This window comes from Aphelocoma coerulescens, chromosome 7 (assembly GCF_041296385.1).
Source record: "Aphelocoma coerulescens isolate FSJ_1873_10779 chromosome 7, UR_Acoe_1.0, whole genome shotgun sequence".
Classification (NCBI taxonomy): domain Eukaryota; kingdom Metazoa; phylum Chordata; class Aves; order Passeriformes; family Corvidae; genus Aphelocoma; species Aphelocoma coerulescens.
The window spans coordinates 11,354,288-11,380,804 of record NC_091021.1 but is presented as its reverse complement, the minus strand read 5'-3'; the positions used below and the strand labels follow the sequence as shown (position 1 = coordinate 11,380,804).

The 26,517-nt window shown below is 43.5% G+C and overlaps 1 long non-coding RNA gene across 1 annotated transcript in view; it reads left to right on the top strand.

Moving 5' to 3' along the window:
- The window catches only part of LOC138113600 (uncharacterized), a 77,088-nt gene extending 51,534 nt beyond the window's left edge, over nt 1–25,554 (top strand). The window contains exons 2-3 of the long non-coding RNA XR_011152280.1: nt 20,227–20,312; nt 22,240–25,554. This is a non-coding gene — a long non-coding RNA (uncharacterized lncRNA). The remainder of the gene's footprint in view (nt 1–20,226; nt 20,313–22,239) is intronic.
- Nucleotides 25,555–26,517: the final 963 nt, after the last annotated feature.

Below are 26,517 nucleotides of genomic sequence, written 5' to 3'. Positions count from 1 at the left end.
TGTTCATTAATGAACAACCCCCCTCCTGCCCTACCACCTCCCATTTGCCCATAATGTAGTGGCCATTATGTCCCTATACCAAAATCACACACCCTTAACTGTTTTTAATAATCTGCGTGTGGTCTGTCTGGCTGTTCTGTCTGTCTGGCACAAGTTTCCAAGGCTATTAAAAAGGAAAAATAGCATTGGCTCCTGTCAATGAGACTGGGGAAGATTTTCAAGGTCAAATCCTGCAGCAAACTGCTTTCTTTCACAAATGTGAGAGACTTGTAAGAACCCCATTCACGTGATAAATATTTATGATTTGGGAGGAGGAATTCAAGAGTAAGTGAAATCTTCTGACATTGACTATCGTGGGAATTTGGGGGGAAGAAGGACAGGAACAAAATTAAGGGGAAAACCTTCAGCAATTTTAATCATTTCAATTGCATTTTCTCAGCAATTTACTTTTCACTTGGGAAAAATCCTTTTCCATTGGAAATAGTGAATGGGAGGGGAACTTTCTTCCTTTCCAGTCTAAGTTCTTTATATTTAGCCTGTAAATCCTGAAGTGGAACTCTCTCAGTGCAAAATACTATTGCGGTAATGGATTTGTTGGCATCCCTCAAAGCTGAGGGACTACATGAATTTGCCAACGTATGGATCTGCTTTCCTTCATTCCAGGTTTCTCAGCTGACTTGTAATTACATTGCATGGAAGGCGTATATGTTTTCTTGGGGTAAACTGAGATTTTGACCCAGGGGAGGAGTAAATTCTTATTCCTTTTCTTCATGTGGAAGCCTAAGGAGGTGGACCTTCCTTTAGACTTAGACATGTTTCTTCGCCAAGAGGATTCTATCTTGGTTAAGGGATGAAGTGCACTGAGTAAATATCCCTTACCCATTATCAGAGAATTTAAAGTCTGAGTATCCTAGAGGAGACTGGCCAGCTTTTCTCATTAGAAACTGGACATTTCTAGGAAAGTCTGGAACCACAAGTCAGCATGATTCCTGTGCAATCTGATTTATCTGTGGGATTCTGATTTTTTTTCCCATCAAAACAATTTCAGCTTTTTTTTAGTGGGTCCTTGTGTGACTTGCACTTTTCCTTAAGAAATGAAATTCAATTAAATTTTAAAATCTGACTATTCAGAAGCTTTGAGTAGAAAACACTGTCCCCCTAACAGAGACATTCCTTTGGGCACACTGAGGCATCCACTCAGCCATGTCGGACAGAGACAGGGAAATTTCATATTCCCAAATAGTAGTGTTTTCCTTCTACCTCAGTTTGAGTTTCTGTTCTATTTGTGCATAATCTAAAGCTGCTTCTGCATGGAATTAGATTGTTAGTTCAGCTACATCCTCTAAGATGCACCTTTGTCTCTGGGTTTTAGCAATTATAATAGTAGGCACAGGTATTTGTGTTCCTCTGGCAGGTGAAACTTTCTTTGAGCTGATGAGGGAAACGAAAGAAAAAAAAAGTACTTTATACACAGAGGAAAATGCTTTCAAATAATTTTGTATGTAAAAGAAAAAAAAAAAAAACAACACAACACAACAAAACCACCCTGTTACTCCAAGAAACTTAGCCAGAAATTTATATATTAAATCCCAGAAACATCAGTTCTAGCATGTCATGTGAAAGGAAAACATTTTTGCACAGTTTGAGTAGTCCGTCACCATAATCATCATGTTCCTGTGCCAAGTCCAGGGGAAACCAGGGGATAGAGCATGCAGGACATGATGTATGGCAGCAGCAGGCTCCACAGACTCCCTTCCTCTGTTCATCTCAGACCTCCATGCCAACATCTAGCCCCTCCTTTCTTTCACCTCCCTCCTCAGACCATGTTAATTTTATTTTTTAATTAACTTATTATTATTATTATTTTGTTCTCAATCTTGCCGCCTCCCTGGCCTCCTCATACGGCCCTCGTGCCAAGGGTTTTGGCCATGGTCTCTGGCACCTGGAGGACCTGCAAGTTCTTCCAGAGACCTGAGAGCAGGGCCAAACACACAGGAAAATCTCCAGGACAACAGAGCTCTTGCATTCAGCCTTACCCCTCTAGTTTTGTAATATTTTCATGTAAAACCAAAACTTTCCTGACAGTGCTCTCAAAAGATGGAAAATCTTTCATGCAGAACATCCAGAAGGTTCATCTGAGCATGGTGTGTGACACTTAGGAGCCCCAGAGTACCACTGCTGATGACTTTCATCCTGGGGAAAATACCAAACACAGGTTAGTTTTGTCTACACTGCATAAAAAAATTCAAGTTGCCAAAAATCAATAGGAAAAATTATGTCTTCTACTTAATTTATTTAATAATTGGTAAACAAACCAACTTCTTTCTTGAGAAGAATGGCTTAAATTCTGAGATTCTTAGAAAAAAGAATTTGAAATGGGACCTGCAGTCTGTGTTAGAGACAAAGTTACAGTCCCTCCTTCTTGACAATGACTGTGAGAGAGCTTGATAAGCCTTTGTGTGTTTCTCCTGAATGGATAAGAGGGTGTTTTATAAGTTACAAATAATGTTTGGCAACATTAAGGTAAATGCATTTCAACTTTGTGTGGAGAGATATATGCAGTGATAAGGTCAGTGATGTTATTTTAAATTAACACTTATTAAATACCACTATTTACTTGATTGGTGCTTGGTCTGCATTTCCTTGGTAGAGGAAAAACAGTAAGCACCTGCCAAGGATAGGTAAATGGTAAGTGAGTCAAAGAGTCGAGGAGGGAGTAGTGGGCTGGTGCTGATGCACTGCCCCATCACTGCTCCACGATGAGAGGGGCTGGCTTCACATGTGCTGCCTGCTCCTGGCTTCTTCAAGCCTGCAAGGGGAGGCGATGTGCAGCACAGCATTTCCTCTCTGCACCATTAGTTTCTCAAGAAATACGACAAGAAGCAGTTTTCAGATTGTGATAACTCGTCATTTATCAGGAATTTATTTTTTAACTATTTAAATGTTTTAGAGATTTTGCTTCTTTTGAGCTTGAGGAAATGCAAATTTGTGGATGGCAAATTTCTCACAATGCTTCTCATTTTCAAACAATTTAGTATATCTAGGGTAAATCACAGATATAAAATCAATGTGTTGCATTTGCTCTTGAAATGGCTCTTTTTCTCATCCTCTTGTTTGTTTTCAGAAAAAATCAAATAACTTTACCAGAAGTAGGTTAGTATTCCTACAAACGGCATGTGCCACGTCTGACTGGATGTTTGCTCTGCTGGATGATGGTCAGGATGTGGGTGGAGTGGATCCCTGCTCTCGCCAGGGGCCACAGGCTTCTGAGGGCCAGAGGTCAGCTGGCAGCAACCCCAAGAGCTGTGCACTTCAGGACCTTCCCTGTGGAAATGCCTCTGGTTGTGTGCACAAGGCCCAAACGCCAAGCGGGGTAAAGGAACAGGAAAGGAACTGCATCGCAGAGCATAGACCTGACTGCTTTATGTCATTGTATTGATAGAGACCTGCCAGCAGCTTCCTTCTGTTCCCAGCACCTTCACAGCTTTGCTCCCATTTCCTCAAGGCATGTCCTGCCGTTGGCAGGGGGGACGGTGGCACATCCCATCTGTGTCTGGCAGAGCTCACGTTGGAACCACAGAATATTGCAATGAGGGCTTTGGTTTTCAGTGTGTAGACACCAGAGCATGCACCCAGGAAATTCAGCATGAACTCACTGTTTATTCGGAGCTAGGAAAAAAATGCCACTTTCAGTCCCACTCTCAAAATAATTTTCTGTTACTCTCTTTCTGCTTGATGTAAGTCCTGGAGATGAAGCCTTCAACCTGTGAGCAAGCTCTGCTCTCGGGTCAGCAGTGCATGAAGATGGTACAGCCCCACCACAGCCCAGCTATCCTGGTCTCACCTGCCTGGTCCATGGTTAGAAAAGTTCTGCCCTTGGCTTTGTGTAGTTCACCATTCCCATAGTTTGGGTGGCTGTTTGCATGCAAGATGATTAACCTGACACTGCTGATGGCTGCCCGACACCAAGCAGAACAAACACAGGAGTTTACAGTCCTTGGGCTGCCCCCAGCCAGGTTCACAGTTTGCAGAAGTTAAAAACTCTCACGTCGAAAATAATTTGTTCCCATTAAATTGTGTATGACACTGAAATAAAAGTAACCATTTCCTCTGCAGGAGGCTCTGCTAATAATTAAGCTCTGTGCCAGGACGCTTAAGGAAGAGCAGATACTGAGCCGAATTCTAAACAAAAGTGTAACGGAACGCGAATCTGTGTTTTCTGTCTAATTTTCTTAGATGTTAAGGCCTATTTATGATCTCCCTCATGCCTCAGAAACCTCTCTGAAATCAACACATATGTGCTGTCATGCAACCTGGTTAAATTTAGCAGGGGATGAATTTTCATTTAGGACAACTGTTTGCTCAAAGCTGATATTGTTTCAGTTTCAGGAGGAGCTCTGGGTTTAGTTGTTAATAATCTGCCGCCTGGAGAGCTGTGTGATCATCCAGATAATATGTTCTGCAGCTACTTTGTATGCACCGGCACTGAGGGTTGCTGCTGCCCTATAGCCCCGGTATTGGGGTCCAGATCCTCAGCTGGGGTGTCCAGACTGATCCTCCCCAGCACCAACTTGGCTCTGCCAGTTTGCAGCCGCTCAGGGTATGATTCTGCTTGCAAATGGCACCAGCAAGTTAAACAAAGAAGTTCCCAATCTTACCTTGAAGTAACCAAAATGGGGGGTATAAGACAGCCAAGACAGATGCAGGAGCAGGGTTTTTTTTTCCCTAACCATGGAGTGACTCCCTGTTTTCTAGGGAACAAGAGAAGTTACGTGTCCCCACTTACAAAGTCTGCAAGCTAAAGCAGCCTTAAATCTGCCTTCTCTGCGTGTGCATGAAAAGGTTCAACAGGAGCTGCAGCAAGTGCTGCTGAGCACAGGCACACGATGCTCTCACCTCTAGCACTGCTGCTGCAGCCCTGGACCCGTCCTCTGAGCCGACAGCTTTTCCTTGCTGCAAACTCCTCTGCTGCATGAGTTAAGAAAGAGGACTAATGAGAAAGTCAAAGGGGCAGACTTTCACCAGACTTGGTGAAAGAGAGCAGCCTCACTCCACCCAATGGTGCTGTGCTGGTATATGGACCTAGGAAAACAGCCTGTTATTTTCCTGATTTTGCACAAGACAGTATGGGTGGCTCTCACAGCTTTCATTTTTGTTGGAAAACAGTACTTAATAAGCTGATTCTTGGATGGCCAACCATAACAGCACTACTGTTTAATGAACATTACTATTTCAGTGTATGTGGATGTGTACACACAGAAGACTGCATATAAATAGTTGGTAACAGCTGGAATTTAATTTAACAAATGATCATAGAAAATGTAGGGCTGACTAGTAAGGTGAATTATTGGCTTTTTCATCACTGAGATTATGAGCCACATGCAATCCAGACCAGAGAATAAAAAACCCTCTTTTTTATTAAATGCAAGGAGTCTTCCAGGAAATTTGAATATAAGCGGGTCAGTTCTGTTTCATGGTTGCCAAGGAGAGGCTGTGGGAGGTCTGGGATCTGTTGCCAGCTGCTGGTGGAACATTAGGGACCTGTGACAATGGACTAACATAGTTTGGACCCTACCTTTAAGGATGCTGTCCCAGTACTCTGTACTAGAAACCAGAATATGAAATTATCTTCTTGAGCAAATTCCCTCACATGAACTTACATAGCAGCATCTCCAGTAAACTGTGGGGCTGGGGACAGGGGGAGTGCTGTGAGGTTTCTGGGGTTTGGTTGGTTTTTTTTTTCCAACTTAATATATCAACAGACTCCTAACCAAGGGGATTGGTTTTTATAAGTTTGAGATTAAACAGAGATGGCAGTTTGCACATACTAAGGAATTTTTTAAAATAAGGGCATTTTCATTGTTTGCCATCATTGCTTTCCCCTAAGAGAGGATGGTGTTACAGTATGTGAGAACGACTTGGTCTGGAGATCTTGCATCTGTTTTATCTACTGGCTCTTGCTGTGAACTAATGGGTTTGATTAAAGATTTTAAGCTGTATGCTTACTGTTGGAGCTGTTCTGTTTGAAGTGTTAGGAGTCTAAAATCTTCATTGGGTTCTTTAAATCTTATGTACCTAAACCCTGCAAGGATGTTATTTTTGTTGGCTATTTCTCAAGCACCAGCAATGTGGCTTGGTGACGTGTGAGATGCTAATATCAGGAAACTTTCCTTCTCAAGTAATTTACATTAGAGAATGAACAGATTCAGTGAGACAGGGTGAAGTGCCCAGGCCCCTGTCATGAAATCAACAGGAGATGTTTTCCTCCTCCTTAACCCAGGGTGGATTTTTTTTTTCATATTAAGGCGTTTTGGAGGAAGTGATCTTCCTAAACACTGGGCTTGTGCAGAGCGCTGTGTGTATTTTAATATCTCGGTGGTGGGAAGGGAAAGAAGCTAAGAGGCAGGAGAGAGCCTGGCTGGGTGCAGTCTGGGCGCTCAGTGGGCTGAAGCCTCGGTCGCCCCTGCTCCGTGATGCCCTTGGTGCTGCGTGGGTGCTGAGCGGGTGCTGAGCACCGCCCTGCAGTGAGGCAGTGTTTGCACTCACTGCAGTGGCGTCTGCAGCTACTCACGGCACAGATGACAGGTTAGATCTGCTTCAAGTGTCCCAGAAGTCCCTGGACTTGTCATTTCTCCAGGTTTAAAGATATACCCAAGGATTCTAAAAATACTGCATCTTCCCACAAAAAAGTAATAAATTGGAAACTGCTAGCGTTCGCTAAGGGCACTCACCCTGACCATGCCTAAAAGCCAGGGAGTGTCCACTTAAGAGAGTACATATTCTTCCTATTTTAACCCACACAAATCGCACTTATAAATTCCCCTGACAGACACTGTCTCTATAAATAAGTCCCCGTCACCTCCCCCGGGTACAATAACACAGTATACTAGAGGTGTCAAACATACGGCCCATAGGCCAGATCAGCCCACATATGTACTCAGAACTGACAGAATCTAATCTTTCATCTGAAGAAAGCGAAGTCTCTAGACCTCGGAGTTTAGGGGAAAAAAAAAAAAAAAGGTAAAAAAAAAGGGCTTTGGCAAGGAGTTGGAACCAAGGAGTTCAGTAACATCTGCTTGAATCCATGGGCAGCCAGACACAGGGATGGAGGACAGGAATGTTGTTGACTTCATTGGGATGTCAGTGATTTAGAAGGCTTATCAAGCCTCACATTTTTTCTTTGTCTGAGAGACCATGGTTCAATTTAACACCCTGAAGAAAACATTAATGTTCATTTATGGCTAGTTAACCACTTGTTAGATATCTTTTGCCTACACAGTTATTGAAAAGAATTTTCCTCCATGACACTTATTCCTCCTTTTCCTTTTGTGCTGCAGTGATTCTGTAGCCACCATCATGGTCTGCTTGAGGCTTAATTTCTCTGGGCTAAACCACCCAAGATCCGTGTGATCCATGCCTCCTTGGTCATCCTAATAGTCTTTCTCTCTACCTGTTTCATCTTTCCTGAATGTGTGGTGATGAAGGTCTGCCTGGTAGAGTCTCCTGACCTCCAACAGGGCTGTTACTGCTACCTTACATTTGTGGGGATTAGTTTGCCTTACCTGCCACAGCAGATGCCTTTTACTCAAGGCCAAGTCGTGTTAATTACTTGCATTTGTCCTGTGATCAGCCAGTACTTCTCATCCACTGCCATTCCCAGACAATGAGCTCCCAGAGCACGGCAGTGATGCTGCTCTGACTCCTTACAGCTTGTGGCTGGGCACGTATGCTATTGAATCCCACCCATTTCTATCACTCCAGTCAGCCAGCTCTTCCAGTTCTCTTGCTCCAGAAATATCCCTCCTATGTACTCTTTTTCTCTACATTTGTTGTCTTGAGCCAGCCATCAAAACCATTATGAACACATGTTAAAAAAAGACATTTAGGGGTTTTTATGTCAGGTTTTTAAATGCAGGGGATTTGACTAATTTCATTTTGTAACAAACAAAACAATAGCAAAAAATGGAATTGCTTTCTCTTGCAAAATTATTTTGTGTTTGTTTCCATTTTTTCCTGGAAAATACAGTGTGGATATTACTTTGAGAAAGTTCAGTGATTCCCCAAGTGTGCCAGCCACGTTGGGTGAAATCCTTTTATCTGGAGTCCAGGATAACACTGAGATGGGCACTTCCCCAAAACTAGTGGTATCAGTACCAAGTAGCCAGAGTATTAAGTTCTGCTCCTTGCCACAGTCAAGGAGGTGGTCACAGGACATGGTCGCGGGAAGTTTGGGCAGGTATAAGTCATGTTGTTATCTAAAGAACACGGTTGACCTCTGGTGACTTGGGACTTTACCTATAAAGTTGTAGAAGCACAAAGATTTCTCCTCCTACTTGAGATATTTGTGAGAATATGGGGATTTATAATTTTTTCTTGATCAGGTCTCAAAGCCAGTTAAAGGATCTCCTGCCTTCTTCTTTTCATGTATAAGATTGTCTTAGCTGCTCAGTGCTCTCAGTTCCTTATTCAGTAGTGGGGGAGTCACACCGTGCTCCATCAACTATTTTGAGGGGCTTTTATGGCATTTCAGCACTACTTCTGTTTATGTAAGCACTACATTCCCAGGCACGGCCATTTAGTGCACATATAATCTTTTCGGCCATAAACCAGGAGAATCCTATTGAGGTGAAACTGGAAACTATCACACCCACATGGAAAACACCACCATAAAGTATCTACAGGAAAGAGAAGGTTGAGGCTCTTGCTGTTCATTCTCATTTAGGAGACAGAGACATTCAGCACTGACTCACTGAAAACTTTACTAGGGGAAAAATCATCAAGATAGATCTATTTTCAACCACAATACCCAAGTTGTTTTTCATTTTTTTCAGTCAGGTTATTTCTGTAATGAGACTTTCGCACGAGGCGTAGAGCGCAAGCCAGTATACCGTATTCATTGAGCCTGGGAAAACCAAAATGACTTTATTTTTGACCCTTGAAAGTTTCTGATATCTCCATTTGGTTTGGATTTTCTCAATCTTCAACATGATGCTGTAGCTGAGTAGAGCATATGGTCCTAATAGATATTCAGTCCAGATGTTAGTTGTCTAATATGTATCCTGAACGGCTGTGCCGAGCAGCATATAAGAAAAGCTGGTGGAGCAGTTAAATAAGGAACATGCACATTCCAGTATTCTCACCAGTTTACGAAAGTTAAAAGTTCCAGATTGCAATACCTCCGGTTCTGTCACTTTGAATTTCTGGGAAATGTTAAGAGCATGAAGCTTGGTGTACACACTGAGAGCAGGCAGGGAACAGCCCCACCTGAAAGCCAAGCAGAAATGTGGGGCTGGGAGCTGTGGTGCCTCCTGTCTTGTGCGGGCAGCGAGCGTGGATTGCCCTCTGCTCTATGCTGGGTGGAAGAAGTGCCCAGTTGTTTGTGGTCTCCTGGTGCAATTGAAGGTTGGATAGCAGCTTGCTGTCCAGACATCCTCGGAAAGAGGACTAGTCTGAGAGAAAACTTCACGCTTAATGAGGGAGGGGAAAATCATCTCCTGCACCTTTTGAACCCAGGGACTTGTCTCTGCTAAGCGTGAGCAGCATCTATGAATGGTAGAGGTTTTAACTCTGGCAAACAAGATGAAACTGGTGATGGACAAAGAGCATTAATCCTGCTGCCAAGAGAAGGGCTGCTCCCCAAGTGGCAGCCTGAATGCCCCCCACCAGTGGGAAGAGCTTCAGTCAGAGCTTGCCTACTGCTCAGCACAAGAAAATCCCACCACAAATTACAAAGCCAAGGAAGCCTTCATGTTTTCCCTGCTGCTCGGAGAGCTATTTATATTTTAATGTTCAACATAGCATGTAAGCTGAGAACAGACCTGCTTTTCTTCTCCCATACCATGTCTTCTTCTTGCTGAGGTGATGCTGGGACTTCTGGGGAGTCCCACGCTGCTGGTTCTGGCGTAAGAGGAACTTGTGCGCAGAGCTTGTGCACAGCTGAATACAGCCAAACTGGTTCACAGCAACTTGAAGTAGTCTGAGATATCTGGCATGTCCTTCGTTCCCTTTTCTTTGGCTAGAGCTGAGGGAGGATAAATCTGTGTGATATGTAACTATTCTTTGGCTCTCTCAGTTAGATTTTAATTCGAGAATAGGGGCAGGACTAAATCCATTGAGTTCCTTTAAAAAAAAGGATCAAAACCTCTCCTTCTCTCCTTGTCCTTTCAGTTCATGAGGAAGATTCACTCCCTGTAACAACCCCCCATAAACTGTGACCAGATGAGGGTCCTCACCTTACTGCCTGGGTCCTCTCACCTCAAGCCTCATTCTGGTTCTCCTGGATGTAAGACCCCCTGTCAGTTGATAAAGCAAATTGTTTTATAGTTTTAACTTGTGAGTGCAACTTACTCAGCAAGGAAATTAGCAGCTTCAAACATATGCACAGGTATACATAGACCCTCTTATTACTCAAGGAAACCTGAAAGTAGTTTCAGAGCTACAAGTTTATTGACTGGGAAGTCAATAAAAAAGATTAGCTTTTAAGATTAACAGTAAAACTTGATTGCTGCTTTCAGCAGCTAACCTAATAATTTCAGGAACAGAGAGTCTGTGAGCGGTAGATCACATACAAAAACTTGGTGAACATCTTTGAAAAGGATTGTTTTTTACACATGGATGGAAATAATTTAAGTCACATAAAGCATCCTAGACATGCTCTACTATGTGTGGGTTTTGTCCTTGTCAAATAGAGAAAAGAAGACTTTGACCTTTTTAGGAACAAAAGGAGAGGGTTTTCTTTATGAGAAGTAGTCTTTAGTGATTAAGGACAAATCTCTCACAGTGTTAATTCACAGGATCTCTGCTTATTAATGTTCAATTGTTGATTAAAAGCCTTGTCTGTGATTAATGCCTGTCACTGATGTTTGCATGTGATGATGATATTTCATCAGAAAATAATACTGTTAATAAGTTGCAGCCCTGAGAAATAAGCAGAAGGGTAAGTGCCACACAGAGGCTATCGATCACACATGGGCTGTTGGGTGCTAAGCTGGACTCCTGAATATCATCCCTGAGCTTGCTCACAAAGGCTTTGCCTGCTCTGCAGATAGGCAGGTTTCTGTTTTTGGATTAGCCTGGGGAGGTGATGGAAGAGATGCAAGAAGGAACAGGAGAATAAAGCTGACTGGGTCCCAATAGCAGTCCTCTGGTGGTAGGACTTCTGGGGTGAACACCATGGTTACCTGAGCTGAAATACACATGAGCAGGTCTGAATTCCTTCTCAGTGGCCTTTAGGAGAATTGTATTTGACTTTTCCCCAAGGTTTTCACAATTCTGCCTCAACACCTTTGAAAGACTTTTTAAGATACGTGATAGTTTGAGGAAGTTCTGTCCCTGAACATGCTTGTGTTTCAGCCTGTAGCATAGCTGTGCGTTTTTCCTGTATTGTCTAAACAGCTTGACTGTGGGGCCCTGAATGCTGAAGGGAATTTGCACTTCTCAGCTCCCTCAGCCTCAAGCAAAATCGTGGGTTTGAGGTGAAGTTCTCCAAAAACCTCCCATAAGAATAATGCAAAAGACAGCTGGAATTCTCTTGTCTGAGGTGGCTGCTTCTTGGCTGGATGAGATGCAAAAAATGTCTACTTTACCAGCTGTCAGAGGAGTTAAAGGCATAAAGTGCATACTCAGCAAAACAGAGTTGTCTTCAGCAATAGGATTGTATTCATATCTAGAGTTTTCTTCAACAAGTCAACAAGTTATCGCAGGAAAGGTGTTTAAAAGAAAAAAGAAAGGCAAATAGGAAATTGTAACTGGGTAGAATTATTCCAGTTGCTATAGCATAATAGCTCTATGTATGTACTGTGTTTTACTATTAGTTCATTACTCAATGTTGTACCTGAAGCAAATCCTGACTTCAAAAGAGCAAAGTAATTTCAGTGACCTGGGTTTAGCTTCCAGGCTTAAGTTTGTGCCAGGACTAATCCCTGGCAGTTCAAAGAGGGTCAAAGTTGCTCCCTTTTAAGTCTGAGCACTAGTGCTGGTCCTATGTGGAATACGAAGCTGACCAGAAACTTGCAAATGTCATGTTTTCTTCCCAAAGGAGGTTTGAACCCCACATAGCGTTTACAGGAAGAAGCAGATCCCTCCTGTTAACTCTGGAATCTACTTTTATGCCTCTTCCTGAGTTTTGCAGACAAATAATTTTGCAAGAGGATCCTCCATAACAACTGAAAGCCTAAGGGGAACCAAGGGGATGAGAGGACAGGAGATAAGTATGATGGGAGAGGGAGCATTTCTTGCATTTTATGAAGATCAGATCTACTGTGAATTTTAAGCAGCCTTGCACAGGGAATTCTTGACAGCGCGGAAAGCAAAGTAAGCAGTATCAGTGGAACAGGACCTCTGTTCGTTTGAAGAACCTCCTCATCCACCTGCACAGATGCTCTGTGGAATTCCATTTACATCACTAGGAATCAGTCCTCTCTGAGGGCAGTTTAATGTTCAAAGTTCTTGTCTACATGAAAAAAGACCTTGAAAGGTCCAGTGCAAGGCAGGTCTCTCCCATGGTAAAAAAGGATCCTTAGAAAACAATACTGAAAGTGTAGCACTTTTTCAGTCAGTTCCCAGTCCAGGCTCCCCAGCCAAGGCACTCTCACGTCTCTGGCTCAGATTTGTCCAACAACAGATTACTGTATTAGCTCCAGGATTTGAGTGTTTAGATCATCTTCAAATATTGCAAGTTCTCTGAAATCAAGCTGTTCATTCCAGGATGAAATAGCTTATACCTTTGGGAAGTGTTATGCCATGTTTCCACCCAGGAAAATAAATCTTTTTCACCTCCTGCTAATCAAGTTGCTGATGTAGTACCCTGCACTAAGCTGTGGCCAGTTCTGAGCCACCATAGATGGACTTCACTGAAGTTTTTTGCCTTCATTTTAAAGATTTGTTGGAAGAAGAAGGAAAATTGTTTAAATTAACTTTCACTTTTGCTTTTCCAGAACTTACCACTGAAATTCCAATGGAAGGTACTTTTGTGAGTTAGAAGTATTAAACACTCACTTTTCACTGGGTGTCAAGTGGAGGTTTCCATTCTCACATTGACAGATCATTCTCAATACTAACAGAGCCCTGCTTTTCTAGGCAACCTGCATCAAAAGAAGCAGGACACAATCAGCCTCATGTCATTAGAAGTCTTGCCCTGTTTAGAAATTCTTGGTGTGCTACGCTTTGCTTTGCATTTGCTGTTTCAGTGTCTCTGTTTTCTTTGATTTGACCCGCCTCATTTATGGTGTTCCAGATTCAGTCAGGTCTCAATTTTATTGGCAAGAAGGTGCTCCTTGGAGGCTTCATCTGCAGCTCAGTTCAGTCAGTAAAAGGGCCCTTGTTGACTCCAGCAGATGCTGGATGAGATCTTGAGCGTCTTTTGCTCCATTATCTTTGGCGTCTACTGCATAGGGTGCACAGCTTGCAAGCATTCCAGAGCTTCTGAATTTACCCAGCATCTGCATTCCAGATAACCAAGTGCATACTTCTTAAAAAAAATAAAATAAAAATGGTGCCTATAAACTGTCCTGGAAGTTTACATTACATCAAAGTTCAGATGAATGCATAACTGTTTCATTCTGCTTCCAATCTTTCATGCACAGTTCTAGGTTATCCTTTCTGTTTTAGGAAAATCTTTAAATATGATTTGGGGTGTCATAAAACAACCTAGCTGACTGTGACAGAGACAGTGCCCTTTCTGAAAAATCATAGTGTCTATTTAGATATTAGGCTTCAGCTTGTTAGTCAAAAATATGTCACACAGAGCATTTTTTGTGTGTGTGTGTGGGAAAATACAATACAGATTTTGAAGTTTAAAAAAGTCTGGCAAATTACAAATTAGGATAATAATTCATGGGAGTAATAAAATATCAGACTTTTATTGCACTATTGAGAAGGGCATTAAAAAGCATCTGGGAACTTGAGGTTTGGAAAGATGGGCTTTGAAAGACTTGGTGGGTTAAATATTAATGTAGAAAATATGGCATCTGTACATGCCTGGAAATATGCTAATAGGGCTTGATTCAGTGAAGGATTAAGCATTCCTTTGGGGTGCTGAGTGCCTCCAGGAGCTCCTGCTGACAAAGGGAGCTGAGGGACCTCAATATCTCCTAAAAGCCTGTGGTGCCTGAGAGAGCTGTGCTTATAAGGATCATGTCAAGGGCTTTTGCTGTCAGCTAGGCCAGCCAAGGGGGGCATGGCAAAGTGAGAGTCACCCACAGAGAGGAGATGCCCAGCACAGCATTTTCCCAGGCCAGCCTGGGCCCCAGGGTGTCAGGAGCAAGCAGCAGAGTCACCCCACACAGCACTGGCTGGCACGGAGCTGTGGGACATGGGAAGCTGGGCATGAGGAGGGAAACAAAGGCTATGCATCTCCCAGTACCTGTAGTCCAGTACCCTCTGGCTGGCAGGCTGAGGGCAATTCCCTGCCAGTTATCTGTGTTAAGCTGCAGGAACACTGGCCAGAAATGCTGCTGTGCCCCAGTGTGGTGGGAATGGGAGATGTCTTCTTCTGGGGCCAGCAGGGCTGGAGAAAGAGATCCTCACATTTTTCCCATTTCTTTTAACTCTGGGTAGCAGCTGCAGTTACCCTTCCATAAAGTCTTCTTCTCTTTTCACCTTAATTTTAGTTTTATTTTTCAGTCTGTTGTTTGTTTAGATGCAATGGTCTCGGGAGAACTGAAGTCCTCACTCATCAGCCTTTTATTGTTTGTGCTGAGGAAACCAGCTCTTGTTAGCAGTGGAAACCTCCAGAGGCTTGTGCTTTTCCTGCTGTTTTTCAACACAGAGAACCAGTCTGTGTGACTTACTGTCCTTTTGAAGACACTGTCAGTGTGAGGGAGACTGGTGAACTGGGACAAGCCACTTTTCTGTTTCAGACACCAGTTCCTACATGCAGTGGGCCACCACGGCTTTCCACCTTGCTCCAGCGGCAGGTTGCTCACCACTGGGTGAGGACTGCACTCTGCTCTTGAAACATCTTGATTTTATTTGCATTACTATTGTTAATACCCTTCCCTCTCTCTCTCTCTCTCTCTCTCTCTCTCCCTCTCCCTCTCCCTCTCCCTCTCTCTATCTCTATCTCCCTCTCCCTCTCCCTCTCCCTCTCTCCCCACACACCTACACGGTTTTTAGGTTGCTGTAGGAGTTACTGTGCCATGTGCTCCCCATTGTCTACGTGCGGCAGCAGAGCTGTGGTGGTGCTCAGGGGTGGTGGATCCTCAGGCTCCACTGGTCACCAAGGAGCTGGGAAAGCAGTGCTGTCTCTGAGCCATCCAGGGATGCCAGCACTGTTGGTGCAAGGTGCTGGGAGAGCCTTGGTGGTGCCATGGGCCTTATTTAGCACTTGTCACAGAGTGGAGCTGTGAGGGGTCTGTACACTGCCTTTCCTGAGACAGAACAAATACATCTCAGCTTTCTGGCATTGATTTTTGACAAAGGATTCGAGAGGCTGCAGCTGTGCTGGCTTTCTTGTTCCCTCCCCCACTTTATTACAATGCATGTTGTTCTGAAATACTCAATTCAGCTATAAACAATCTACTCTATCAACAACATGCTTTTGCACTTTTTGAAATGGTGCTTTGAGGCAGATAAATGAAAGTAAGTATGGCAGCTTGCCAGTAAAAATCCTGCAAACTGTATCATCACAGGGGCACTGACTAAGACAGCACATTATTTTATTTACTGTGGAAACTGAAAATCCATTTCTGCCCATACAATAGCTGTTTATTTCGTCTTTGCTTCATGTTTGTTCTAATCTTTCTTGACACTTCTAGATAGTAATGGTTCACAAGCTGTTCAGATCAGTGCTTGCAGGGCTCCATCAGCCAGCACTTCCTTCTGGTTTCAGAAGTCCAGCACCCTCTTTGCAGATGTGTACCCACTGGCCAACAGTAAGGGAGTCTGCCCAGGTCCTGGACACAGGCAAAGTACTGAGGAGGTCCTACAACTCCCTGAATCCATCCCCTGGGCTAAACCAGCATACTCATCTCTACCAGCCAAGGTGTACAGGGAAGCTTGTACTGCAAGTGCATTAGAGTGGGCTGACCCAGACAAAGGATTTCCTCAGGATTTGAGTTTTTCTTTCTGAACATTCAGTCTGTCTGATATTCACATTGCCAGCTATCTAAATGACATCATGCATCTCATACTAGAAAAAATTATTCTGAGATGCAGAAAAATGAAGTGACAGGGTGGCTAGAGCAGTCCTGCTAAGACCTGCTGGATTCAGATTAGCCTTGGTGATTTCTTAATCTGGGCAATGTGTCCTCTGACAGCGTGACGGCCTGTTCTCCAGCTCTCGCTTGGGTAGAGCAGCTCCTCCGGCACTCATCACAATGCCTTGGAGACGGGAGAAAACCAGGCTGGGGAAGAATGTTGAAACCATTCCAGAAACCTCTGGAGAGAAAATGAGTAATATTTTGTTTTCCTGAATGGTTTCACTGAAATTTAGGGAAAATAATTGCAGTTGAAAGATCTCAGTTTTTGTTGTTCTGTTCTTTCTTTTCTATTTGTTTTCACACGCTTCCTTTTGAATATGTTCCCTCCTTTTCATCTCCAGCCTCTCCTATGTTAACCTGTATCCCTTACCCCACCACAGAAACGTGCAGGGGCAGCAGAAGGGAAAGAACAAATATAATAAAGAAAAGATAAAAAGCATTTCAAATTTCCTTTTCCGGATCCAGAGAAAACAAGGTTTTATTAACTTTCAGGTCCTAATGATGGCATTCTGTGACCAAATATCAGCTGAAAAATATTCTAAGGAACTATGATTTAACTTATATTTGGTTACCTAGCTACTTCTGGGGAATTCCATTTCATCCTTTTTACATAGCCAAAGATCTACCATATTCATTTTGCTCTGGGGATTTCTCCCCTGTGCATATCTATTATAGCCCATCATGCTGAATGATCAGGAAACTCATGAAGAGCCTTTTGATGTTGTGTGGTTGGCCATCTTTCATAAGCTTATCCAGAGTACAGTCTTTTGCTATGTCCTCTTCTTGTCTTTGAAGGTGTTTGTTGAAGTGTAATGGAGCTTCATGCATTAATATGTTCTTCTCACTGATTCTGGGTACTCTACAGGCCTGGTTACTCAAGAAAAAGCACTTGTATGGAAAGAGATGCATAAGAGGTCAAATAGCAGCCAAAATATCTCTGTATCCTGAAGCAGGGGAAACAGAGAACTTTGTGATTCCTGGAGATTCTGCTGAATAAACAAAACAAACCACTTTTAAAGCTACTGTCTTCGGCCCAGAGACAGAACCCCTTTGACGCTTAGGGTAGAGCTTAGAATCACCAGCAGAGAGGCTGGTAACAGTCCTGTTGTGCTCCTGGGGCACTGCTAATGAGCATTTGGCTGTGGGAAGGCAGAAAAGCTGTGTATGGCAGGAGATGTGGTTGCTGGGCTGGAGGCAGGACAGCCTGTAGCAGAAGAGGGATGGCTGAGGATGAGTTAATAAGAATTACACTGTTTGGAGACAGGTGTCCCTTTAAAACTGTGGATTTGGCCCTGCCTTTACACGTTTCTTCTAAGTTCCAAGCAAAAAAGGCTAACACAATTTTCTGTTTGAGAATAACCTGAAAGCTGAACATGCAGGATTGATGAGGGTTTTCAAATGGTTCCAGGCAGATAGGTAGGTGTTGTTCTTCATTCTGCCAAATTCAGAATATACCCGAGTGCCTGCATTTCTGTCTGGTTTATTTTACCTTGAATCTATTCCAAATAAACTGGAACTGACAATTACACACACGCATTGTACATTTGAGACCCACAGGTGTACTTGCAAAATAGCCTAGGGGACTGAAATACGCATCTTTGATTAATTTTAGTGGTAAAATGTCCAAATCCCTTACTCAGCCTTGCAGTGCTCACCTGTAATTATCAGCCATACCCCATATTGGTGGCCCTTCATATTTTTATCTGCAGATAAACACAGTATTAGCCCTTGGAACTCTGTGCTGCTTAAAGCCCAGGGTAGACAGGATTGTTGCTGTAAGACTTGCCCTAATAGCCCAGGGCCTAGTCATTACATGAGTTTATTTCTCAAATGTCTGGTAATATTTGACCACTGCAGAGCTGGGGTAAAGCTGTTGTGCACACACAACTGTTGTGATAGCAAATGGAAAATAATGACATGAAAGTGTCTCAGTGAGTACAGCTTGTTTCAATCCAGGACACTTAGTGCAGTGGTGTAGGTGGCATGGTGGTGTTTCATCAGATTGGACTCAATGATCTTGGAGGTCTTTTCCAACCTTAATGATTCTATGATTCTGTGCCAGGCAAAGAGCAGCTTGCAAGAAGTCATCATCTTTGGAGCAGTTCCTGTCTAGACGAAGTTCATGTTGCTCTGGCATGGGAACGATTGTTTGCCACCTGTGTGATGCACAAGTGTGTTCAGAGCTGGAAGGAAGCAGACAGGAGGGGCGAGGAAAAAATCTTTAAGGAAATCCCACCAAAAATGCCCCAGGCGAGGAATGCCTTTGATTTTTTTTTTACTGAAAAGCAAATGTTTTAGAAGATGTTTCTTCTGGCCTCATATATCGAACATGACCACATTTTATCCTCTCAAGTACTGATAGGATTTCCAGCTCTTTAGAAAGGCTCAGAGAATTTCCACAGCAATGTGATCCTTAAAGAGACAAAAAAATAGCAAAAAAACTGTGGACATTGTGAGATGTCAGTGTGAGCAGCAAATCAATGTCACCTCTGCCCTTGTGGAGTATTCTATTTCCCTTTGGATCAGAGCTGGTGAACAGCTACTGCCCTCTTTCTGTATTCAAATATGCAGCAAACCACTGTTAGATATTCCCACAATGAAATGTCTGATTGAGTCTTTTGTTTGCTTTCCATTTTCCTATTGCTTGTTTCTTGTCCGGAATGTCCCATGCCTTATTAAGCAGAATTAGCTCTGCCAAACTACTTATCCTCTGTCTCTCAGTTCCTGCACACTGTGACAAGTGTTTTTGCATAGCATGTGTTGGTATGGCCATCCCAATGCAGGTGGAAGGGCCCTCTCAGAGCTCCCTTCAACCCTTTGCCCCTCAGGAGGGATTCAAGCCCTCAGTGGTGCCAGTTCTGCCCTGAAACCTGTCCGTGCTGATTACTGAGGGTAGTGAGGCCTCAGTGTGGACAGGGAGGAGAGGCAGAGTGGTCCTACACACTGTGTGCTCCATGGAGACCTTCCTCTGCTCAGCCAGCCCAGGAGAAGTCCAGAGGGCACTCCTGCCCTGCCCTGAGCTCACAGCTCTCCCCACCAGCACCGCCACCTGCACATGTCCTGGGGGAAGCGCTCACGCTCCTGAGCAGTCCCTGTCAGCCAGGAGGTGCCTGCTCACTTCCCCTGCTTGTAAGGTGAGACCTTACCCCTGTAAAAGAAGAGGCACTTGGCCTTACAGGTGTGTCCAAGGCTTGGGACCACAGCTGCAGGTTTACCACATAGACAAGCTCTTAGGAGAGGTATCACCCACAAATGGGGTGACAGGAGGGGTGTGCTCTGGGTGCCCTTGGACCCAAAAGAGGTCATCTGATGTCCCTTCAAGGGAATAATGGTTCTAGTTAATAGAGATCAGGGATGCGGGAAGAAGTTTTCTTGGGAAAGCAAAGTCAATTTAACCCAGCTGGCCCCTATTCCTCCAAACAGTGATTGCTCCCTCATCCCGCAGTGGGAATTTGCTTCTAAACAACAACAACAAAAAAAAAGTTGGATTTTCCATGCAACAGATACCAGATGTAACTGCTGGGGGAGAAAGCAGGTGGAGAGATTAGACATGCCTGGTGCTGACAGATAGCATGTTTGTGCCTAATATGTTGGAGAAATTGTTCAGGAACAATTCAGCCATGTGAAATATGTCCCTTGTAAAATTGCCAAGGTCAGAAAAACCTAAGGAGACCCACTGAGTAAGTGCTGGTTCTGCAAGGAAAAGCCATCTAGAGGCAGTGTGGTCATGTTGCCGAGGGAGTTTTCCATCAGGGTCCCGTAGGGGCAGAGAGAGGAGCTCCTGCTGCTTTTCTCTGTTCTTTCTGCTCACAATTAAAAGTCCTGTATCAAGGTCCAAACCTGTTCAAGCCCACTTGGCTGTTGTTTAATCACTTTCAGTTAAATCTAAAAAACCATATTGATCCAGAGAGATTCATGAAGCCTGTTGAGTCTCCTCCAGGTCCTCTTTCCATGCTGTCTTCTTTTCCTTTTGCTCTGTTCTGAAATTAATGAGGTTTAATAACCTGTTTCCTTCTTTCTCATTCAGGCCAGCTTGGGGAAGAGAGGGAACATGGATCTTCCTACCTGTGAACATGTCCCTGCCTGGAAAGTCCCTCTGCAAACACATAAGAGGTGTGTGAGCCATTTGGGGCAATCCTGGGGTGTACCAGGTGCAGAGGAAACAGCAGATGCTTTTATAGAAAAATGACAGACAGGCAGGAATATATCTCCTCTGGAGTCCTCTCTTTCACATCCCTAGGGATCTAATGTAAAAGACCAGTCCTATATCTACTTGGAGATTTAGGCTGAAGGGAAGTAATAGCCAGATGCTCTTTCCAGGAAACTAAGAAATGCCATGTGTTAGATCCCTGTCATGGTCTGGCTAAGTGAGCTGTGCACAGCCAGCCAGCAGGCCTTAGGTCTGTAAGCAGGGAGGAATGGGAGAGGCAAATAGTTTTGGGTTGGTGCAGACAATTTTCACACTGTCAGCTTGGCACTCCACCGCTCTCTTGGTAGCATCCAACGAGATGTTTGCAGGGAAAGGCAGCTCTGGAGATTGTCGGGGCCTATGTGAAAGAGGGGGAAAAAAAAGATGAACTAGCAAAAAGTTAATTAAAACTCTTTTGATTATGAGGTGGAATTTAATACTTTAAAAAATGCAGTGTGACACAGTGCAGCACTGCAGCTGAATTAATCATGAATGAGGATAGTAATTTTTAATTTTTGTGTGCATGAGAAAAACACTCAACAGATTTGACAATTAGAGCAGGGTAACAGCATTGCATGGCACAATGTGAAGTAGTTTTTCCCAGTGGTTTTTGAGAGGGAGCTAAACAGATGTGCTCAAATATTTACAAGTGCACAATATTCACATGCTTTTCAAATGCTGACCCTGCTGATTCGCAAAAGTCTGCTTCAATCTGGAGACCAGCAACTGTGGTGACATGGGCTATTTATCATAGGTAACACAGCGGCACTGCCGCCAGCTCCCCGTGTACGTGTGTGCACAGTTATCTCCTACTCTTCTGACACTGATACACGACCTCAGCAACTCACCTGCATCACCAATTTGTCCCAACACAGTCCTGGCAGCAAACTGGGCCCTGCTGGCTCAGCCCCAGTTTGTGGGGTAAGAGTGGTTCCTGTGCTGCGCCACGCCAAAGAGAAACAGGTTTGATTTCCGCCACAGCCATAAAAAGTCAGGGTAGTTCAGTTGAAGTGTCATGAGGGCAAAGCACTCCTGTAAGAGTCTAATATTACATGTTTATTCTGTGTAATTCAACAGGGTTAGCCATCAATTATCTGCATCAAAGTGACCACCCAGAGGCCCAGTGTATTTGGCCTCATCTGTCACTTAGCTGTCCCCTGTCATTCTTCAGTTAAGAGCTGAGAATGCCAGCTAACATTGTCCATATCACCAGCAGTGCAGGGTGTTTCATTGCCTTGTTTTCTTCAAAAGGAGCCCAAAGAAAAGTCAGGCTTGTTCAGCACAAGCTGTAGTTGGGGAGGATTCAGGTAAGCCAGATGGCAGTGTCAGTGATGAATGGCACAGATACTGTAGGGCTATGCCTGGATATCCCAACTGGGAAAGCTGAGCTGCACTGTACCTCACTGAAATATTGACTATTGCAGCAATTGCTTTACACTGTTCAATTGGCTGTGTAATTACTTTCACAAATTAAACAAAAACAATGGTGAAAATATGTAAAATGTCACCTGGACTGAACTGTGGTTCAGATCCCCAGTGAAAATGAGTTTGGCAGCATCCCCTCACTTCTAATCTGCTCGATTTCAGCCTGAACACCTCTGTGCTCTCAAGCCCAGGTTTGTGTTGCAGGTCAGGCTTTAGATGTGGTGTGGGTGCTGCTGTGTGACAAGCCCTGCCTGTCTGGCTCAAACCAGGATAATTAGTGCCCCATTTTTTTCAAGCCATCCCACCTGTTCCATGCTTTGTATACTTTTTGGGTTGTTGTGCCTGCTCTCCTGGGTTTCTTCACTTTGAAAGGCAAACATGCAATGATGCACTTTTCAGCTCACTTTCTTTTCCTTTGGCATTTAGCCCTGCAAATGTGATAACCGCTTGCTCAATGAAGACAGAAGAGGGAATGAGGAGGGGACAGATCATCCACTTGCAGGTTTACAGGTCAACAGGTCCCATCCATACTGACTTCTCTTCAATAAACTCAATGTCACAGCAGGAAGTCAGACAAGCTGAACAACCTGCCCAGCTCTTTCTCTCTGTGGTCCTCCATGCTCCTCAGACAGCAGTTAGGGGGGATTAACCAGCTGGGGCTCTCCTCATTCCAAGTGGTCTCAGGCAATCTGGCACACCCACCTTTCTTTTCACTGCACTCTTGGTAGGGCTGCACTTCATTCTAATTTCCTTCTCTCCTTTTTCCATCTGAATGGGTTAGTGATGCAGTAGCCTGTGTTTAGCTGCTGCACTTGAAGAAATGGACCAAGAGACGCTGCCATGGACCTCTAGACAGTAACTGCAGCTGCTGTGATGCATCTCATGTGTTTTCAGGAACAGAGGTTAATTCACCCATTCTTGAGTGGGGAGACTGGTAAACTCTACTCTTGAGTCCCAGTGGAAAATATTATTCTCACATTGCCTTCACCAGTGGGTGTGAAGAGCTCTACCCTATCTACTGCCTGGTCCTAGACTCACTGTAGGGCTTGGTTTTCACTTCTTCTAGCAATTTAGAGAGCTTTTATAAGGTACCAGATGAAAGATGGCTCTGTTTCAGCCACACTCTTAAAAGTCAAGATGCCTTAAATGCCAGTTACTGTGTATCTTGGTTTTGGAGACAAAACTTCAGGAGGAAACACTCCAGAATGAGTGTCTCCTCCGAAGGGAAAAGGGCCTCTCCTTTTCCTCCACCAGTAAGACAAGTGGGTCACAGCAAGTGAGAGTGGAAAAAACAAACTGTTTATTAACACACAAACAAAAGAGGGTAGAACAGGATAAAAGAAACCCCTCAAAATAAAACAAATTCCCGGAGAGGGAACAAACACCCAGGCTCGGACCAGCTGGGGCCACCCCGTGGGCCCGCCGGGGCCACCCGGACTGGTGAGGAGGGAAGGGAGGCAGTGAGGCAAGGGGAAGGGAAGGAGAAAAAAGAACAAGAAAAACCAACAGAACCTTTTCCCAGCTATCTGGAACACAAGGGAAACCAAAAAGCAGCACAGCGCTCCCAGTGCACTCCCTCCCGAGCCCTGCCAGGACCCTGGAGCTGATGGGCTCAGCTGTTAAACTGCCCCGCACTCGGGTCCATCTTAAAGGCACAGCGTCCTTGGGCATTGAGCGGATGGTTAAGGAATAAAGCGGCTTCATAACATCACCCCAGGACACTGTGTATCCTGAAAAGAATGGGCAGTTGTGAGTTAGCTGTCTTGGTTTTGGTTGACAGTGCTTCATGCAGAAAATGAGATCGCTGTGTTCATCCTGAGGAGCAGACTAACCCAGATACCTATAATACAGAATTCACTCTCGGTGAAACGGGTAAGTTTACGTCCCAGTGAGAATCTGGATTGCCACAGCTGGATTCACCATCAGGCAGTCACAGAGAAACAGTGTGTTCTGTCAGGCAGGCTGGAGGAGTCCATGCTTCTCATCAGATAGATGTAGTAGTGCCTTTTGTTACTTTTTAATAGTTTACAAAATTATGATAAGCTCTGCAAGGCCATTTAAAATGGATAATCTTCAAGTGGTATTAAGGATTAAAATGGGTCTGCCTTGTATGCCTTAATGGGCCCCTCGCAGACTGTTCAACATTATCAAAAGGTGATTTTAAGAGTTTGTAATAAATATGTTCCTTTGGGGAAGATTAGAAAACAGGGTGGGATTTGCCATCCTTCTGCTACCTCCAAATTGCTGTGCTTTAACTGAATTAATTACAGTGGGTCTGCCTTGAACTCCAGAGTTCCAGTTCACTTCTGATCTATTGCTCAGTAAAGAGGTTTGTCCCTAGGGGGAAACGTTTGCTCCAAGAGCCAGGGCTATTTAGTATTTGATTATCAGCCTAGGAGAAATTAGTCAAATAAGGCTCCAGCTCTGTGAACGCTTACATGCATGTTTAACCTTCCATTCCTGAGGAGTCCTTTAGATTTCAAAGTGCAATAAAATAAAGTGTGTCTGCAGAAATCTTATGGGGAACAGGGACTATGAGAGTTATTTATTCACAAACCAGAAGTGAATGACTTCATTCAGAACATTTTCCTTGTGCAAGCTGTGCTTATCCTCTTCTAGTGTCCAACCTCATCTTTGTTGCAAACCCAGCCTTTGTCCACATCACTTTCAAGGGCTGAGCCTGAAATAGCAGGGAGATTTGAGTGTATGAGTTAAACTGGATAAAATTATAGAAATTACCCTCCCTAAGCATTAATTTGTCATTTCACACTTTCCTGTATTGACAAAGTTCATGTCCTTGGGCATGAGTGGTACAAAACCCTCAATAATAATCCTTCCCTGCCAACCTTCTGAGGTTTCTCTTTATATATCTGTTCCATTGTACATCAGTTAAAGGATTTAAGTACAATTATGAAACTTGCCTATTTCATAAAATGTTGAAGGTTGAACAATTTATTGTGGAACCCACCAGAAAACTGCTCATAGTACCTACTGTCAGTGTCTTCAGCAATGTGCTTCCTGCTATTTTTGTCTGCCTAAAATGAACACGCTGGAATTTATTAATTTGTTGAAATCAGTACATTTAGGAGGTTTAGGAAGACAAAGTGGTTTCTTATGGTTTTACCAAGTCTATCTGATGTTTGTTGGTTTTCCAGCAGGCTTTTACTCTCTTGGCTCCCCAGCCCTCTTAAGATCTGTGCTTTGAAGTCAGCATTCCCAGAGCTTTCATACTGACATACTTCCCATTATTCTTCTTGCTGAGATACTGAGAACCCATTAAAACTGAGATGGTCCATATTTTCATGGACCTCAAGTGTGATTTGGAGGTGTCAGTTCAGGCAGAGAATTTTCAAAAATCGCAATACTCTTTGTGTATCACCCAAGGGTTCTGTATAAATGCAAGCTTCCCACAGTGATGCGTGTGTGAACCCAGGGAACTCCTTACTTAGCTCCAGCCATCTTTTTTGACTGACAGGTTATTAAGTTGTCACCCAAACAGATCTTGTGCACAGGATATGAATTTTCTTAATTTGCTTAATCATATGATTGCAAAATATCAACATGTAATACAAGAGTAAAAAAGCATTAATACAGTAATTTGTATTAATATATGATAATATGAGAAATACGTGATGATATATGATCAATATGATGGTATGAGAAATTGTCATCTATGTATCTAACTCACACTGAATTCAACCAAAATACATCGTAAATAAAGGTTAGGGGCTTGAAAATGTCTTGAATTGGTCTGGTAATGGTTAATTTCAAGGAATAACTGAGGGGAGGCCAAAGCAGGGATTCCTGGGGCAGGAAATCTGCTAACCCCATGCCATGGTCTGTTGTTGTTGCCAGTTCACATGACAAGAGGAGCACATAAGCAGGCTGGGAAGCACCCCTGTTCTAAGTATGGCTGCATTTGCTCTTTTTATTGTGACTGCCTCCAAGTTCCAGTTTAACTCAGCCTAACAATACACACTTCCCAAATTTCAGATTGTAGATTTTGAGTTGGAGATTAGTGCTTACACTCTGACTCTGGGGTTAAACTCTGTCTCGAGAAATTGAAGTGGGCAAGTACTCCTATTGCCTTCTGCATTTCACACCCTTAATCCTATTTTTAGGCATCCTGGTGAATCAGACCTACTAAGGCAAATGCTAAAGCAGATATTTCTCTTGGTGCACACGAATAATCCTACACCAATATTTGAAGGCCGGGACTTTTTAGATATGAGAATTTGCTGGAAAACTCCAGTGAGGTATGTACTGCTTTTACTTTTACCCTACAGGACAGTGGTATTCACATATTTTTGCCTGAAAGACCATGCTGGGTGACTGAAAGCATGTGTGGAATCTGGAACATTTATGGTGCAAACATCATTTCAGCATTCTCCTACGCAAGAGATGATGAAACTTCCTAAGATGACAGCCTATGTAAATATGTGTTATCCATCAGCTAGGCAAACAGATGAGGGACTGCTGTTTTTAGAAGCTCCAGATGATGGCCATGATCCTGTAATGATTATTGTGAGCAGAGACCTACATCTGCAATCCAATTCTTGCTCTGCAGATCCACTGAATATAAAAAAGAATACCCAGAATATAAAAAAGACTACCCTCCATAAATTCCAATGTCATCTTCTCTATTCTTAATAATGCTTAAATTAAATCTTGACATCTAACTCTTCTTCAGCATTCCTGATTAGA